The sequence below is a fragment of the Schistocerca gregaria genome, unplaced genomic scaffold (assembly GCF_023897955.1).
Source record: "Schistocerca gregaria isolate iqSchGreg1 unplaced genomic scaffold, iqSchGreg1.2 ptg000310l, whole genome shotgun sequence".
NCBI classification, from domain to species: Eukaryota; Metazoa; Arthropoda; class Insecta; order Orthoptera; family Acrididae; genus Schistocerca; species Schistocerca gregaria.
The window spans coordinates 650,001-655,000 of NW_026061790.1; the positions used below are offsets into that span (position 1 = coordinate 650,001).

The following is a 5,000-nucleotide window of genomic DNA, read 5'->3' on the forward strand; positions in this document are numbered from 1 at the left end:
TGTTCATGTGTCCTGCAGTTCACATGTCGACGCGCAATTTGCTGCGTTCTTCATCGACCCACGAGCCGAGTGATCCACCGTCCTGGGTGATCTTTTCCTTTTCAGTCTCCCACTGTCTCTTTCAAGACAGTAGCATTTGCGGGACTGAGGCGTCTGACGGCCCCTGTTCCACTATTTTTTTGTGTCCAACGGCCTCACAGCCGATGGGCGTCGTACGGCTCCACACCGGAGCGGACAGGCACTCGGGCGAACGTCATTCAAAACCGGCGCCAGGCGCCAGGTACCGCAGGCCAGCCGCTCCAGAGCTTCAGCGCTCGTACCACACAACAACAACACTTCCGCTAGTTTTGAGAGGCACGCGTGGTTCCGCACGCGGCGCACGGCCACTGCCGTACAGGTAGCGTGTTGCGCGACACGACACGCACATCGAAAGACATGCAGTCTAGTCGGTAATGATCCTTCCGCAGGTTCACCTACGGAAACCTTGTTACGACTTTTACTTCCTCTAAATGATCAAGTTTGGTCATCTTTCCGGTAGCATCGGCAACGACAGAGTCGATGCCGCGTACCAGTCCGAAGACCTCACTAAATCATTCAATCGGTAGTAGCGACGGGCGGTGTGTACAAAGGGCAGGGACGTAATCAACGCGAGCTTATGACTCGCGCTTACTGGGAATTCCTCGTTCATGGGGAACAATTGCAAGCCCCAATCCCTAGCACGAAGGAGGTTCAGCGGGTTACCCCGACCTTTCGGCCTAGGAAGACACGCTGATTCCTTCAGTGTAGCGCGCGTGCGGCCCAGAACATCTAAGGGCATCACAGACCTGTTATTGCTCAATCTCGTGCGGCTAGAAGCCGCCTGTCCCTCTAAGAAGAAAAGTAATCGCTGACAGCACGAAGGATGTCACGCGACTAGTTAGCAGGCTAGAGTCTCGTTCGTTATCGGAATTAACCAGACAAATCGCTCCACCAACTAAGAACGGCCATGCACCACCACCCACCGAATCAAGAAAGAGCTATCAATCTGTCAATCCTTCCGGTGTCCGGGCCTGGTGAGGTTTCCCGTGTTGAGTCAAATTAAGCCGCAGGCTCCACTCCTGGTGGTGCCCTTCCGTCAATTCCTTTAAGTTTCAGCTTTGCAACCATACTTCCCCCGGAACCCAAAAGCTTTGGTTTCCCGGAGGCTGCCCGCCGAGTCATCGGAGGAACTGCGGCGGATCGCTGGCTGGCATCGTTTATGGTTAGAACTAGGGCGGTATCTGATCGCCTTCGAACCTCTAACTTTCGTTCTTGATTAATGAAAACATACTTGGCAAATGCTTTCGCTTCTGTTCGTCTTGCGACGATCCAAGAATTTCACCTCTAACGTCGCAATACGAATGCCCCCGCCTGTCCCTATTAATCATTACCTCGGGTTCCGAAAACCAACAAAATAGAACCGAGGTCCTATTCCATTATTCCATGCACACAGTATTCAGGCGGGCTTGCCTGCTTTAAGCACTCTAATTTGTTCAAAGTAAACGTGCCGGCCCACCGAGACACTCAACAAAGAGCACCCTGGTAGGATTTAAACGGGGTCCGCCTCGGGACGCGAAAGCACCCCTTCGGCTCGCCCCACCGGCAGGACGTCCCACGATACATGCCAGTTAAACACCGACGGGCGGTGAACCAACAGCGTGGGACACAAATCCAACTACGAGCTTTTTAACCGCAACAACTTTAATATACGCTATTGGAGCTGGAATTACCGCGGCTGCTGGCACCAGACTTGCCCTCCAATAGATACTCGTTAAAGGATTTAAAGTGTACTCATTCCGATTACGGGGCCTCGGATGAGTCCCGTATCGTTATTTTTCGTCACTACCTCCCCGTGCCGGGAGTGGGTAATTTGCGCGCCTGCTGCCTTCCTTGGATGTGGTAGCCGTTTCTCAGGCTCCTTCTCCGGAATCGAACCCTGATTCCCCGTTACCCGTTACAACCATGGTAGGCGCAGAACCTACCATCGACAGTTGATAAGGCAGACATTTGAAAGATGCGTCGCCGGTACGAGGACCGTGCGATCAGCCCAAAGTTATTCAGAGTCACCAAGGCAAACGGACCAGACAAGCCAATCCGATTGGTTTTGATCTAATAAAAGCGTCCCTTCCATCTCTGGTCGGGACTCTGTTTGCATGTATTAGCTCTAGAATTACCACAGTTATCCAAGTAACGTGGGTACGATCTAAGGAACCATAACTGATTTAATGAGCCATGCGCGGTTTCACCTTAATGCGGCTTGTACTGAGACATGCATGGCTTAATCTTTGAGACAAGCATATGACTACTGGCAGGATCAACCAGGGAGCTGCGTCAACTAGAGCTGAGCAGCCGGCCGCCCGGGAGTGTGTCCCGGGGGCCCGCGCGAACACGCAAGCGTCCGCTCAATTATTCTGCAAACAGGAGGAGGCCGAGCTCCCCTGCACGATACACCTCGAAACCCTCTCAGGTCCCGGCGGCGCGCAGCGCCGTCCTAGGTACTTGGTCGGTTTCGAGAGAGGCGCAATCGCCCGGAGTTAGGCGAGTAGACGGTTTTAGTGCGAACACCCTTGCTCCCAACTGAGCTTGCCGCTGCCGACAGAGGCCCGGGAGCGTGCTGTCGTGGCATTGCCGGCGGGAGACAACACGCGCCACCTATGGTGACCGGCAGCTCCAACGCCAGCGCCACACAAGGGCAAAGCCCCACTTGGGTGCAGAAGCGAACTCTCCCAGCACAGCGCACGCGCCAACACGTCCGCACAACTGCGATACAAACCACCTGCGAGAACCGCTGGGGCGACCGAGCAGCAGACGGCGTCGCGGCGCCGAGTGCCAGGCGGCGGCGCATCCTCAACGCACACAGTCCTCAATCAGACCAGCACACTGCAGATGTCCACCGCGCTTCGCACCGGGCTCGGCTGAACCAACTTTGGCCGCCAGGCGCCGCGTGCAGGGTGCGCCGCAGCGTAGCTGCACCGCCTGCCGGGCCCGTCGGCTGGCGCTCCTGCCACTCGGCGCCCCCCACCAGCCGCCTGTTGCGCGTGCGCCCACGCAGCGCGCGGCCAACACGCCGGGCGGCCCCCCTTCACCGGCCGGGAACAGTCCCACCAAGCCACCGCCGCGTATCGCTTCATACCCACATGGACCTAGTCACGTGTGTGGATGTGGCGGGTACCGCTGAAACAACCGGTTAATAGCTGTACCGATCGTCGCCATCACAGATTCACCTCCAGCGTGAACAACCGCTCAACAACGGATTTCCAGTTCATTTGCGTATCTTGGGCAGTAAACGTAGATGTCCACCTACATTTGCGAATTCAACAATTCTTGCATGCCAGGATGTCATGTGTCACGACACGCTACATCAGACCACATACACACTGCGACATGTGCAGAAGAGAACACGTGGAAGGTGGCCCGCGCACGTATGCGATGTCCCTTCCGCGATCCACTGTCAACCGGCATCTGCGGCATGTCCCAGATATGGAACGCGGTCCACCAGGGTAGCACTTTGTGTGAGGCAATACGACAAAGTCGGAATACACGCGTCACTACATCAGACGGCTCACGCTGACCTGACCTGACCTGACCTGACCTGACCTGACTCACCGCACCACCACCCCCAGCGACCCAGGGTGACATACAATGCGTTCGTACGTTCCTCCCACACGCCTCTACGGCGTACCACAGTGCAACCTAGCTGTTATTGGGAGACGAGACAAGTAGCATCGAGCACAACATATGGAAATTGAGATTCGACACCGTTGGGCACAGCCAGCGTACGGTCACACGTATCACACTACTTCACTCTGTACGTAACGACCGATGATCGGTACAGCGTGTGGGTTACGCGTACGACATCAGCGGACAATGGACACAGACCATACCACGACGTACACTGAGGGCGTCGACATCTGAATGCAACTGAACAGCTGCGAGGCTCATTTAACACTCAAACGCCAGACCGACCAGCTTGAGAGGACAGAGACACAAAGAGGGGGACAGAGGGGGGGGGGGGGCGGCGATATAGTCCTATTGCAGTACAATTGACAGTGGATAGCGGGAATATGTGGAAAGTAAGCAACACTCGCAAGACATCTACATGAGGATAACAACGACACCAGAGATTCCGAGCAGTGAACTATGTTAGGCAAAGGGACAACGTGGGTTAGGTTAAGGGACAACGTGGGTTAGGTTAAGGGACAACGTGGGTTAGGTTAAGGGACAACGTGGGTTAGGTTAAGGGACAACGTGGGTTAGGTTAAGGGACAACGTGGGTTAGGTTAAGGGACAACGTGGGTTAGGTTAAGGGACAACGTGGGTTAGGTTAAGGGACAACGTGGGTTAGGTTAAGGGACAACGTGGGTTAGGTTAAGGGACAACGTGGGTTAGGTTAAGGGACAACGTGGGTTAGGTTAAGGGACAACGTGGGTTAGGTTAAGGGACAACGTGGGTTAGGTTAAGGGACAACGTGGGTTAGGTTAAGGGACAAATTGAGTTAGGTTAAGGGACAACGTGGGTTAGGTTAAGGGACAAATTGAGTTAGGTTAAGGGACAAATTGAGTTAGGTTAAGGGACAAATTGAGTTAGGTTAAGGGACAAATTGAGTTAGGTTAAGGGACAACGTGGGTTAGGTTAAGGGACAAATTGAGTTAGGTTAAGGGACAAATTGAGTTAGGTTAAGGGACAAATTGAGTTAGGTTAAGGGACAAATTGAGTTAGGTTAAGGGACAAATTGAGTTAGGTTAAGGGACAAATTGAGTTAGGTTAAGGGACAACTTGAGTTAGGTTAAGGGACAACTTGAGTTAGGTTAAGGGACAACTTGAGTTAGGTTAAGGGACAACTTGAGTTAGGTTAAGGGACAACTTGAGTTAGGTTAAGGGACAACTTGAGTTAGGTTAAGGGACAACTTGAGTTAGGTTAAGGGACAACTTGAGTTAGGTTAAGGGACAACTTGAGTTAGGTTAAGGGACAACTTGAGTTA

At 53.6% G+C, this 5,000-nt stretch overlaps 2 non-coding genes across 2 annotated transcripts in view; both read right to left on the reverse strand.

Moving 5' to 3' along the window:
• The window catches only part of LOC126305281 (5.8S ribosomal RNA), a 155-nt gene extending 66 nt beyond the window's left edge, over positions 1-89 (reverse strand). Inside the window, exon 1 of the ribosomal RNA XR_007553353.1 lies at positions 1-89. This exon is cut by the window's left edge and continues 66 nt beyond it. This is a non-coding gene — a ribosomal RNA (5.8S ribosomal RNA).
• A 361-nt stretch (positions 90-450) lies between these two features.
• Positions 451-2,343, reverse strand: LOC126305354 (small subunit ribosomal RNA). The gene has a single exon (XR_007553417.1). It is a non-coding gene; the product is annotated as a small subunit ribosomal RNA (ribosomal RNA).
• Between the last annotated feature and the right edge of the window lie 2,657 nt (positions 2,344-5,000).